Source organism: Abramis brama (genome assembly GCF_963993115.1).
Source record: "Abramis brama genome assembly, chromosome: 5".
NCBI lineage: Eukaryota > Metazoa > Chordata > Actinopteri > Cypriniformes > Leuciscidae > Abramis > Abramis brama.
The window spans coordinates 33759443-33772849 of NC_139967.1; the positions used below are offsets into that span (position 1 = coordinate 33759443).

General features: G+C 41.9%; 1 long non-coding RNA gene across 1 annotated transcript; it reads right to left on the reverse strand.

The window, feature by feature from the left end:
• Positions 1-290: 290 nt before the first annotated feature.
• LOC311083932 lies at positions 291-3327 on the reverse strand. The gene is made up of 6 exons (XR_014606388.1): positions 3212-3327; positions 2898-2981; positions 2628-2770; positions 2412-2496; positions 1869-1957; positions 291-1122 (listed from the first exon to the last, which is right to left on the reverse strand). It is a non-coding gene; the product is annotated as an uncharacterized lncRNA (long non-coding RNA).
• Positions 3328-13407: the final 10080 nt, after the last annotated feature.

A 13407-nucleotide genomic window follows, 5' to 3' on the forward strand; every position in this document is an offset into this window, starting at 1 on the left:
CCCAGCGCTGGGTTGTTTTAACCCAACTAGTTGGGTTAAATGTTTGACCCAGCATGCTGGGTTGTCATTTTAACCCAATTATGGGTTAAACATTACTACAAAGCTGGGTTTATGTAACCCAAAATGGGTTGGAATTTTAAACTAGAAATTTTTGTAAATAAAATTACTAAAATAACCCATCTACAGCAATACAGACTTCAGTAATCAAAATATGAAAATTTATTTTTGTTTTATCAAGTAAAATTGTCCATTTGTGAATACATTTTTTTTTTACATTTCCCATCACTCCCTCCCCATTGACACAATTCAATGAAAATGCATGAAACCATATCACAGAAAGACTTGAAATAACTTCTTGAAGAAAATATGAAGTGAAATCTAAAACCATTTCACAACATTTACATCAAGATCTTGAGCATAAGATATCATGTGAGAGAAATACTCAGTAAGAATCAATTGTAGTGTAATTGTACTGTAGAAGAAAAGTACAAGTATTTAGAAGTAATAGTAAATATAAAAAGAACAACAGCATAAAAGAGGCAAGGTCGCAGACAGTAATAACCTGTTTGTCAGCAAAAATGAGTCAGAAAAATTAACCTTTTGAAGAAAATATGAATTTGAAGTCTTAACACATTTCAAAGCATTTACATCAACATCTTGAGCATAACATCATGTGAGAGAAATACTCACAGTAAGAATCATTGTAGTGTAATTGTACTGTAGAAGAAAAGTACAAGTAGAAGTAATAGTTTAGAAATAATAGTTTAAAAGTAATAGTAGTAAATATAAAAAGAACAAACAGCATAAAAGAGGCAAGGTCACAGACAGTAATAACAAAAACTACTGTCTGTCAGCAAAAACTCTCATTGTTGGTGTTTCATCCCCAGAAAGTCCATACACCACAGTCTGTAAAAACTGCCACACTGTGGAACACTGTTTCGGATAGTCAAATACGTAGAACTCCTTAAAGCAAACATCAACTGCAGCAAGCAATGTATTTTGCTCGAGTGCCTCTCCGTTTATAATGGCAAAGGCTTGAAAGCACTGGTTGTCTCCAAGCATGAGAAAATGTGGAAATTCAGAGTCTTTTGAGCGCAGGTACTCAGCCATATTGGTCTCAATCTGACAAAAAAAAAAAAGAAGAGGGGGGGAAAAAAAGAATTAGCATAAATTTAGAACGCAAAAAATTAAAACTAATTTAAATACCTTTAGGAACAGTAAAGGCTATGATTGGCACACCAAGCCAATCATCGGCCAATGTTAGCAGTAGTCGGACCCCAGTTGGCAGGGGTTGGCCATAGCTTTTGCAGTGTGTTCCAACTTTTTGGCCCAGATGCAAATGACTCATGGCAACAACACAGTTACCGTTTGATGTCACTAGTTTTTTTTATGTCGGCTTGGTGTGTCATGGCCTTAAAGGGTTAGTACACCTAAAAATAAATACTTAAATGAAATTAAATCTGTTCATCATATAAAGCGATTAAGTCTCTTCAGAAAATTTGGAATACATTAGATTCATATGAATTAGTTTTACAATCTTTTTACTAACTTTTTGTAGCATTAAAGTGGTAATTGCATAGTGGGACAGTAAGCTCTCATATTTCATTAGAAATATCGTCATTCCATTCCGAAGATGAACAAAAGTCTTAAAGGTTTGGAACGACAGTAAGGTGAGTAATTGATGAAATAATTTTCATTTTTGGTTGACACTACTGTATGTTTTCACTCAAAAATTAAAAATTAAATTAAAAACATTACTAGATTTGTGACGTTGATAATTGTTAAAATGTGTCAGTCTGTGAAAAGGGTCCATACAATATATTGTAAATACTTAAATCATGTAGTTTTAGCAATGGCTGTTAACTTACAGGCTGTATGTCTATGAAGGCCTTCCGGGTTTCAATGAAAGGTGGTTTAAACGTCTTCCTTCCAATCTTGTACACTGATGTTGGAAGGACTACAGGAAGTAATTGTAAGGCAACATCACTCTACGTCTCTTTAGAATACAATGAAAAAATGTTCACAAAAATCACTCAAAATTAAAAAAAGAAAAAGTCTTCATAAAACTGCAATAAAATCGTTAGTAGAGACTCCGACCAGAAATACATGGGTCAGATAAGGCAGTGCTTCTCAAACCTGTCCTGGGACCCCCACCACTGCACATTTTGTATGTCTCCCTCATCAGACACACCCAATTCAAGTCTTGCAATCTACTAATGAGCTAGTCAGGTGTTAAATGTGCAATGGTGGGAGGTCCCCAAAACATGATCTGAGAAGAGCACATGTGCTAGTGCTGTAACCTTTAAGCACAGATTTAAAAACAGCAATTATTTCATACTTCTAAGTTCAGAAATACAGAAGTCTGTATAAATACAGCAAAATCACATCCCTGTGTTAGACACTGTACTCACATAGCCTTTACCCTGGCAATCCTTAAGGCATGGAAACTGTTCAACTACTGATGAAGCCAGGGTGACTTTTGTACCTGCACTTGGGCTAAAAGAAACAATTTCATATTTTGAATTTTAACAATAGTACAAATGTACACGCCAAGACATTTAATATATCAAAAGATATTTTAGCATTAAAATGTTTTACTTTAATTTGTATTGAAAATGTGTACTCACTTTTCTCCAAAGCGTTCAATAAGATGTGACACCAAGATCCGAACCATGGCTTGTCTCTCTTTAAGTGAAATGCAGTGCTTGTTTTCAATAGTATCTACAATACCTCTGCCATTGGGTGTTGCAAGAAGGATGTCTCTTACATTCTAAAAAAAAAATATTTTGTTTAAAAGAGAAACATCCTACAAATTTCTTTCATTTAATGCAAAAAAACAACGCCTTTTCTAGCAACAGTCTGGCCCCAAAACAAGAAATAAATAAACACAAACTTACAAATGCTGCTACTTGCTCCACAGATATCCTGTGCTGCTGCTCCCTTTATATAGTAGGTGTAGTTGCAAGCTCTTCAATTGATTCCTTTAATAGAAAAATGTAATGGTAATGCACATGTATGCATTTTTACAGTATGTTAGGTCTGCACAATATATTGTGAATATATTATACACACTGAAAGTAACTAGATGTAGAAAATACATGATGTACAACCCTCAAATGTGAAAATAAAGCTCTGATATTAGGCCCCAAAGACCTTTTGCATTTAAAGCAGATGAACCCCATGCCTTCTACACCTAATACCTTGTACTTACATCAAGTGCATTCTTGAGGTACTTCTTGAATTTTAAACGAAGTCCAATAATGGGGATAAGAGAGGTCAGTGTGACATCATCTAAAAGAAGGAGGGTTTCTTGATCAATCTTCTCAGCTGTAAGAGAAAAAAAATATGCAGAACATCAGTATTTTGATGGAGATGATGAAACATCATTTTATAATATAAATATAGATAAAATAACAGATAAAATACATTTTATGACTAAATTATGTACATCCCAATTTACAGATTGGCAAGGCAAAATTGGCGGTCATGATGCTGCTAGTTAACATTATTGAACTAGGCAACTGTAGTCAGGTTTATAGAACTGAAACGTCTCATTCATTGCTCTTTAATAATAGTGAAATCAGGGTCGATGATGTGAAATATACAAGGCTTAAAGCTATGGTCTACGATTTCAAAGATTGTTCATTATTAATAACCTCGTTTAGATGCTGGTTATGGTTCTACAGTACAATCCTAACAATATGAAGAGAAAAAAGAATGAAAAAAATCCATTCACTCTATTGGGTGTACAGCTGCAGAGAAGTTGACCAATGTAAGCTGTCCGGCCGGACAGCTTACATTGGTCAACTGCTCTCATCCAATCCCCCGCTCCACTTGAAACTCCACGTGGCGCTCGCGTTTCCACCCCACCCCGCCCCCCTCCTGCGACATGAAATTTCGCGGGCAAGCAGCTGACAGTCTATGGTAGCTAGCAAAGTAGCATCAGCTCAGCAGTGGAGATTTGGGACTGAAAACCGACGCTGACACGGCTGACTTTTTGTTGAGCAGGTAAGCATTTATTTATACTTTTATGGTGTGAGGTGTTACATAAATAGCTTTTTATCAGTCTGACAACATGCTCATGCTGCCGGTCGGCATTGGAAAGTTAGCCGTTTAGCATCGCCTATCACGGGTCAAAGTAATTATATTTCTTGAAGTGCTTGAATATATTTCAGTAGGCCTAGGGTTTCTGTTCGAGCCGATCGGAATTTGAACAAGATGCGCTGTTTACTACCGGTGATCACAGCTTGACTGAGTGACGTTGTTCAGGTCGTTTTCCGGTGGGAGGGATCAGGTAGCACAGAGGGGAGGGGTGTGTGTGTGGAGGGGCGGGATGAGTTTTTTAAAACTTCCCAGCCGTCTCAGGCTTTCTCGACCGATTTTCAACATCGTAGACTACAGCTTTAACAGAGTTGAAATTAGAAGTGGAAAAATGAGATGGAACAGTTAACTTAGCTGGATAACACTTTTCTGCGTCAAAGCAGCATTTGGCAAAAAAGTTTATTTATGAAAAAAATAACATAATTTAACAAATACAACAGTAACAAAAAGGTCTTACTGTTTTGCATTTATTTTTCAATGTCCTTCGATGCACTTTTCAGTCATTTCAGTAAGATCACAGTGCGTGCTGCCTTTACATTCTCTAAAACAAAAATTAATGTCAGTCAAAAGGCATTTTATTATCACAGAAAACTTGAGAAAAGCTCTTATCCAAATTATCCCGGGAGTGGCACGGACAAAATGGCGGCCGAGGTAACTTAACGTAAAAAAAAAAAAAAAATTAAAAAGTTAAAAATGTAAAGTAAGTATAGTGAGTAGTATGCTCATAGTAAATTAATAACATCTACTGTTACTATTGTACAGTTAAACGAAAGCAGAGCGGAAAATTTGTGAAGTATGTTCTGACAGAAGACTAAGCTAACGTTAGCAAAGTAAGTTAAACTTCACCGAATCAAACCCGTAACGTTAGCTAATACAGCAAATCATATATAATAAAGTACAGTTAACATATTCAGAAGCAAATTTTAAAAATGGACTTACCTTTTCCCTTCCTAAGGCCAGCGTCGCGATGACAGTGTGGCGCACTTTCTTCCTAGTCCACTGAGCAGAGTCGTATGAGGCGCGCGCAACGCGGCTGTCATGGCAACGTTAATCTCAATTGAGCTGAGAGCGTAAAACTGCGTTTATACAGTAAAATCGTTAGAGAAATATTTAATATGTAAGGGATAATGTATTGTGACTCTATTAACAGAATTTTTGGAAATAAGACATAAGAAAACCAATAAAAGCGGCAGTTAAGACATGAGGCAAAAACCGCGAATATTTCCATATAAGCTCTTTTCTGACTTTTCCACCTTCCACGAGATCTCAAAATACCCTCGGATAAAAACCAATTGAAAACTACTTGAAATATGTATATTTATTTACCTTAAACTGCATAAACGTCTTTTATTTGCTTCCACCTGAAGGCGCTAAGAAAATGGCGGCTTCTCCAACTGGTGTCGTCCTTGTTGTTGCGTGACGTGCGTGCTCTCTTTCACGTCCGCGTTCCCAACCCAGCACCGCTGGGTTACTTAATAATAACGATTTTCAACCCAAATTGGGTTACATCAACCCAGCATCCTTACCCAACAGTCTCAACCCAGCGTTTGGGTTGAAAAAACAACCCAGCATTTTTTAGAGTGGGCCTGGATGCTTGACCAGGGAGGCCCGTAATGGTGGCTCACTGCCTGGACTGACGGCCCCTGTTGGTCTGCGAACGGGGAGCGGTTGTAGTTTACAATGACCGATCGGGAGAATTTGCGCTTTTCTGCTAAGCCCAAATGCTCGCTGGACAGAGAGAGGAAACAGAAAGGAGGAAAAATGAGTGCTTGCCCGGGAGATTTTCTCACACTGCATCCGCTGTGAGACCAAATGCTCGCTGGATGAAAGAGAAAACCTAAGTGCTCCACTGGGAAAGTTCTCACTCCGTCCGCTGTGAGACCAATGCTCGCTGGACAGAAAGAGCAAACAGGAAAATGAGTGCTTGCCCAGGAGATTTTCTCACACTGCATCCGCTGTGAGACCAAATGCTCGCTGGATGAAAGAGAAAACGTAAGTGCTCTACTGGGAAAGTTCTCACTCCGTCCGCTGTGAGACCAATGCTCGCTGGACAGAAAGAGGAGACAGGAAAGAGAGAATGAGTTTTTTTTTTTTTTTTTTACCCGATGAGGGTTTGGTGAGCTTTTTTAATGTGGAACCGGTTGGTCCTGATATAGCTTTGGAAAGCATCGGAGGACCATCTCCCAAGGGCTTGAATCTGCTGTTGGGAGAGGCCTTTTTGGGCTGCTGAAGTTGCTGCCCCGATGCGGAATGAGTGACTTGAAAAATTCTTTGCTGGAATGCCTGACTGTTGGAGAACAGATTTGAGGTGTTTCTGGAACCAAAAACATGTCACGGGTTTTTTGAATTCGTCTAAAAACAGGGGTTCCAGAGGAGATTTAGCCTGGGAACTTCTCCATTGCAGATATGCCAGAATTGACTGGTATGGTTGGATTTGCGAAGCGAGGTTAAAAATGTAGATGAAATGACCTTTTTTGGTTTGGTCAGTTTTACTTTGTTTAATCAAATATGAAATGGTTTCGCCGTCTAGTACTGATAAGTCTGAGATGGTGGGGTGGATTTTTGGGTCGAATTTAGAAGTGATGGCGAGTTCTGAGCATCTAAGAAAACCAAAAAAGGCTTGGATAAACATGGCATCGAGTGTGCGAGCGGAACCGAGGGGCTGGTAGCCTGTGTGGAGGGCCTGAATACATTTGGTGAGAATGTCTAGCGTTATGGGTTGTCTAGCGTCGGGGCGGGTGGGCTGGGATCTTTGAATCCCTTTAATCAGGAGGGAGGTTTGTGAATTGTTTATCTCCGTGGAAGGATACTGCTTGGAGGATAGTGTCGAGTGATGCGTCAAGCAGGGGTTTTAACGGGTGGGTTACGGGAATATTAGTTCTGAATAGCGAGGAACTGGAGTTGGGAATTGATCCGCCTCTGGAGCCAGCATCCTGAATTTCTGAAACAGAAAACGAGACAGAGAGTCAGCGATTTGGTTTTTTGACCCAGGGATGTGTTTAGCAATGATAATGAATTGGTTGCAAGCTGAAATCCAGATGAGACGCCTTAAGAGTGGCATCAGAGCGGGTGAATGGGAACGGCCTTTGTTAATGCAGTGCACTGTTGCGTCATTGTCGCAATGCACTAAAACGCTACTAGCGGCCCATTCTTTTCCCCACAGGACAGCTGCTACTACGAGAGGGTAAAGCTCGAACAGAGCTGAGGATTGAGATATGGCCTGGAGCTGTGGTGGCCACGGAGCCGCGAACCAACGACCTTGATAAAATCCCCTGAACCCGATTGAGGGGGCAGCGTCTGTGAACAATTGGATGTCGGTGGGGGATGAAACAAGGTTGTTGTAGAAAAAGGATAGGCCGTTCCACTGTTTTAAAAATGTTGACCATAGCCTGAGTTCGTCGCGACATGCTTGAGTTATAGAAATGCGGTCTTCTAGCGAGTGGACAGAGGACGCGAGTGAGAGGAGATGCGAGATGAAGGGGCGGCCCTGCGGGATGATGCGCATTGCGAAGTTTAGATGTCCGAGCAGGGACAGGAGTTCGCGTTTTGAAAAATTAGATTTTTCAAGGAAAGTAGTAGAGACGAGGATTATTCGGTCGATTTTTTCTTTGGGGAGGGATGCTTGGAATTTGTCGGAATCCAAATTAATTCCTAGGAACTCGATAGATGTTGCAGGGCCCATGGTTTTTTCCTGTGCGATAGAAATTCCTAGCTCAGAGAAAACGTTTTGTACCGTGAGAATGTGTGCAGCTGGGATAGCATCGGGAGGCGAGATTATTAGAAAATCGTCTAGCAGGTGAATGAGGTAAGGAATGGCGTAATTGTTCGACAAGATCCAGCAAACGGCTTCTGATAGCATGTCAAATATTTTAGGGCTGCTTTTGCATCCGAATGTTAAACGTACTGCGAAATAATATTTCCCGAGCCAGCGAACTCCAAATAGGTGCCATGAACCTGGATGGATAGGCATTACTTTGAAAGCAGATGTGACGTCTAGTTTTGCAAGCCAAGCACCCCGACCTGCGATTTTGATCATGTCGATAGCCTGATCTATGTCGTGGTATTTGAGCGAAAATTCATCGAGAGGGATCAAGCTGTTTATGCTTGGGAACGGGGCATTGTGCGGGGCTGACAGGTCGATTATTAGACGTTTTTTACCCGAGAATTTCCTTGTAGCCACTCCAATGGGGCTGATACGAAACAGATTAAATGGAGGATTGTCGAACGGACCGATTATGAAGCCTGACTCAACTTCTTTTTTGATCAGTTTGTCTACAACTTCAGGTTCTATAAGGGCGGATTGGAGATTATTACATATGATGTTTTGGGAAAGCGGGCATTCTAAGCCGGGTTTAAAGCCGTTTTTTAAGCCTGACAGCAGATAATCAGTAAATTCGGCATCCGGGTGATGAGCTAGTTCGAAGCGCATGCGCGAAATATTCACAGGAGTCTCCAAATAATTTTTAGATTTTTTTATTCACAGACTTGAAGACTGGACATACAATGCGAGCATGGGCGCCGCCACAAAAGCTGCAGATGTGCATAAACCGGCAGCACGATCTTTGACATTTGCCCGCATTGAAATGATTACAAGGCTGCCTGCTTTCATCGAAAGCAGAGTTCTGTATTGCGCTGGTGGTTGCTGCACGTGGCACATAGCTGGTGGATTTAGCATTGCTTATTCCCACGTAGGGAAGAGAGGAAGGGTTAACCTGTGGGCATGATGCGGTAGGGTGCGCCACTGACCTGCAAACTGCGCAGGTAATGTTTTTGCAGCCTAAAAATACCCTGCTGTGGAGATCCGAGTCAAGTGCACCCCAGTATGTGCACTGATTACATTGTGCGACTCGCACAGCACTTTTGGCTGAAAAAAGTTTATGGTACGTGTAGAAATGCCCGCCCCCATAGGACAGCGCGAGTTCGGCAATGATTGCTTGATAATCGTTCAGTTCGCGCCGCCTGTGGGGGAAGGCTGAACAGATGATTTCAGTGAAACGTGAAAAAGCGATCGTAAATTCGGGAAATGAAAGGACGCGAGATGAGTGTGTGTTTGTGTTTTTCAGGGTAACTGAGAAATCACCGCAATCCACTTGGCGGTCTGATTCAGGGGAGGAGAGACAGCAGAGAAGATAGGTCTACATTCGCACCTGAGAGGATCTGAGCGCGGATGGATTGGGAAACTGGTGGGGGTTCCATAGCAACTGCGTTGGACGGCACGGGCATCGGAGTGGCTGTGAAGAGAGAATATGGTGATTTAGTTTGTATGATAGAGCTGGGAAGGGTATAATCCGAGGCTGCGAATGTCAGCGGTGCCCTTGCAATTGGATGACCTGCTGAAGATTGAAAAGGAAAGTTAGTTGGAGGAAAGTTAGTTGGAGGATGTGAGGGATGATAGAAAGCACTGTGAGCTTGAGCTGCAAGCGGAGGCGGGCCCGTGTTCGTTTGAGTTACTGGAGCTGCAGGCCACTGGAAATGGGCGGGGTTGTAACCTGTTGGGTAGAACTGTTGACATTGTTGGGTCTGTGATGCTAGCGGCGATAGCTTCGCGCTAGTGTCTGCCACTGAAGTTGGAGGCCACTGAAAAGGAAAAGGGTTATGAACAGTGGGAGAATAAAACTGAGCGGCTGTGGGGAGGCCGCTGGGCCCGGCTGCATGCGGCGCTGCGGCAGCGGAAGCAGAGGTGGAGGGCTGTGCCTCATCAAAAGGTGGTAGTGGACCTGCCATGGCAAAATCTGGAGCTTGGCCCAGGCTCGCTGAGGGCCTGTTGCTGCGGCGACTCGATGGCCGAAGCGAGCCGCGTCCTGTGCGGGAAGACGACGGTGGTGACTGGGCAGATGAATTTTGAGCCCTGCGGGCTTTGCTCTGCCTGTGGGTCGTCTTGGGAGTTGACTGAAGGGAGACATACAGAGCATACAGCTCTGCTTTACTCATTTTCCTCGAAGCGTGTAAGTCTGAGTTACCCAGCGCTTGCCTCAGTCCAGCTACGGTCCATTTCCCGATGGGTGGGATCATCGGGACGGCCGAGCGGTAGGAGAAAGCTGGGGAAGAAGATGGGAGTCTTGCCGGGGGCAGCGAAGACTGGTCTCGGCGTCTTGTTGAGTGCCGGGCTGTTCGGACCGGTGTGCGGCCGCGAGGAGAAGCCAGGGGCTCAAGTGTGACGACCGGCGTAGGAGGGATGACCGTGGGATCGGCGGAGTGCGAAGGTGCATCCCTGGTGATGTTTACGTCTTCGTCGGAAGAGGAGCTTGAGACATAGCTGCTAGTATGCTGCAAAACTGTCAGTGGAATGAGGTGAGACTGCTGAGTATATATACACCTCTTACCATTGATTGCTGAGTGCTCTCCACTTGTGTTAATTATCTGAACGTGCTCCTCCCGAACCTTGTTAATAAAACATCATTACTCAACATCACACATTAACCTGACATCGCTAGCTTCAATCTAAATCGTTATTGCTGGCACAACACGCTAGTAATTCACTAGCCTGTTAGCGTGCCATCTGTGCGCTTGTCACAGGTCGGGGTGGACTCTTAACCCTCTGGGGACCAAGAACGCGCCGGCGCGTTTTGCTCGTTTTTTTTTTTTAGCAATGAAAATAAACACTAAATGCTCTGTTAATTTTGATCTTTCATTTTCGTGTAATACATCAATCGATCCTGTTCAGTTTCTATTTTTTTTCTGTATACTCACAATAAAAATAAAGTGTTTTGCTTTTTGACAAATAAAGAAAAATTAACATGATGCGATTTCTCCCTTCTCTCTGTCAGTAAACTCCCATTTGAAACGCGTTCGAAAATGATCTATAACTCCGCGAAAATTCAGTCAAACAGGCAAACAGACCCACGGGCATAAAGCTTGAGATCGCATCTGTTAAATGAAGTCATTTATATAAAAAACAAATATTCTCAGCTTCTGTAATCTGTATAAAAAGAGAGCGAATCCAGTCGAGCTCATTACGAGATCATTCACAGTAATGTGACCACTCCCCGGAGAGCGCGTGCTATTCAAACGCAAATTCTGAGGGGTGTGAAACGCCCACATCAGCTGTAAACAAAGCGCGTCGCGATCGAGTGAGGCATAATATAGCCTACCTTATGGAGAAAAGATTCCTCAGAACAGTGCTGATATGAGGAGCAGATCCCGCTGAGGAGTGAGGTAGGCTGTTTTCTTTTCTCACGTGTGGAATAACGTTATGGAATAACGTTAGTGTAGGCCTATGCAAACCGCAAAAAGATGAATCGCATTTCTATAATATGACTCGCCTTTCTGTGAGATGAATGTAGGGGACATATTTGTAAAGACTGTTTAGCCTAAATATGAATCGCGCGTCTGTGTGTGAAAGAATAAACTGCTTTGCTATAGCCTACTGAGATGAGTAAAAATCGAATGGAATAATATTGTTATGTTGAAATAAAATGTATTTGTATAATCAACGTATTAAACTGCAAAAAAAAAATACTATTTTTGTCAAAAATAAATTCATAGACTAAGATGTTAGATGTTCCAATGTTGGCTATATTCAAACTAATGAATACATATGATAAAATGTAGGCCTATAATCTTTTTTTTTTTATATATATAGGCTATATATATAAAGAAAGAGTACAGTTGAAATATTGTTGAAATTGTAATTATTGTTGTAATTGTAACATTTTTAATAAAATAGTAAAACATATTTACAAGAGAGATGTAAGCGAAATCTTAAATGGTCAATATAAGTCTTCTAAATACATCTTTTGTCCTTCCATTGTGGCTCAGTCAGTGTCACACCTGAATGAATGGCTAATTATGCAGAGTCATTATTCAGAGTGGGTGGGACACCTTAATCTAAGGTGTAAACTACTCCTCCCCCTCGCATATTGCCTTTCCAAGCAAAACCTGTTTTACACCATTTAAATCAATGTATTTTTTTTTGTGAACGATAAAGCAAGACTATTTTTACATCATTTTAAAGCTAGAACTAAAAGGGAAAACATCCATTAGTCAAAAGTCTTGTGGACACATATTTAATATGTGTTTTGTGTTCTTAATTCAGCAACTTTCATTTTAATTTTTTCCAATAACCACGCATAAACATTATTCTCTTAAAAATACAAACATCTACATACACGTTGCTCGCATATTATGGTAGCCCTGTTTGTGCTATATAGAGTGAATTTACACCTTTGCCATTAACATGTTTATAATTAACTGAAAAAAGCACAAATGTCAAGGCATGTCAGAACATCTCAAGGACCCCAAAAACAGCTTGGTCCCCAGAGGGTTAAGAGCCGGTCGTCACCCCTGCCTTACCACCACCGTGAAGAGCTGAACCGCTGGACACAGCAGACAGGACGACCAAAGCTAATTACAAAAGTTTATTTATTTAAAACATCTTTAAAACAGTTACTGTAGTAGCTTCGACGTTCGCCTCAACAGGATTCGAATGGAGGAAGAGGCGGATATGTTTCGTAGCTTTGGCATGTTCTTCACTGGACTCAGACGGAGAGAAGGGAGGTAAGTATACTTCACCGCTTTAGCAGGCTCTTTACTGGACTCAGACAGAGCTTAACTGTTTCTTCACAGGGCTCAGACAGAGAAAGAGGAGATAAGTGTTCCACAGCTTAACTGTTTCTTCACAGGGCTCAGACGGAGAGAGAAGAGATAAGTGTTCCACAGCTTAACTGTTTCTTCACAGGGCTCAGACGGAGAGAGAGGAGATAAGTGTTCCACAGCTTAACTGTTTCTTCACAGGGCTCAGACGGAGAGAGAGGAGATAAGTGTTCCACAGCTTAACTGTTCCTTCACAGGGCTCAGACAGAGAGAGAAGAGATAAGTGTTCCACAGCTTAACTGTTCCTTCACAGGGCTCAGACGGAGAGAGAAGAGATAAGTGTTCCACAGCTTAACTGTTTCTTCACAGGGCTCAGACGGAGAGAGAGGAGATAAGTGTTCCACAGCTTAACTGTTCCTTCACAGGGCTCAGACAGAGAGAGAAGAGATAAGTGTTCCACAGCTTAACTGTTCCTTCACAGGGCTCAGACAGAGAGAGAAGAGATAAGTGTTCCACAGCTTAACTGTTCCTTCACAGGGCTCAGACAGAGAGAGAAGAGATAAGTGTTCCACAGCTTAACTGTTTCTTCACAGGGCTCAGACGGAGAGAGAGGAGATAAGTGTTCCACAGCTTAACTGTTCCTTCACAGGGCTCAGACGGAGAGAGAAGAGATAAGTGTTCCACAGCTTAACTGTTCCTTCACAGGGCTCAGACGGAGAGAGAGGAGATAAGTGTTCCACAGCTTAACTGTTTCTTCACAGGGCTCAGACGGAG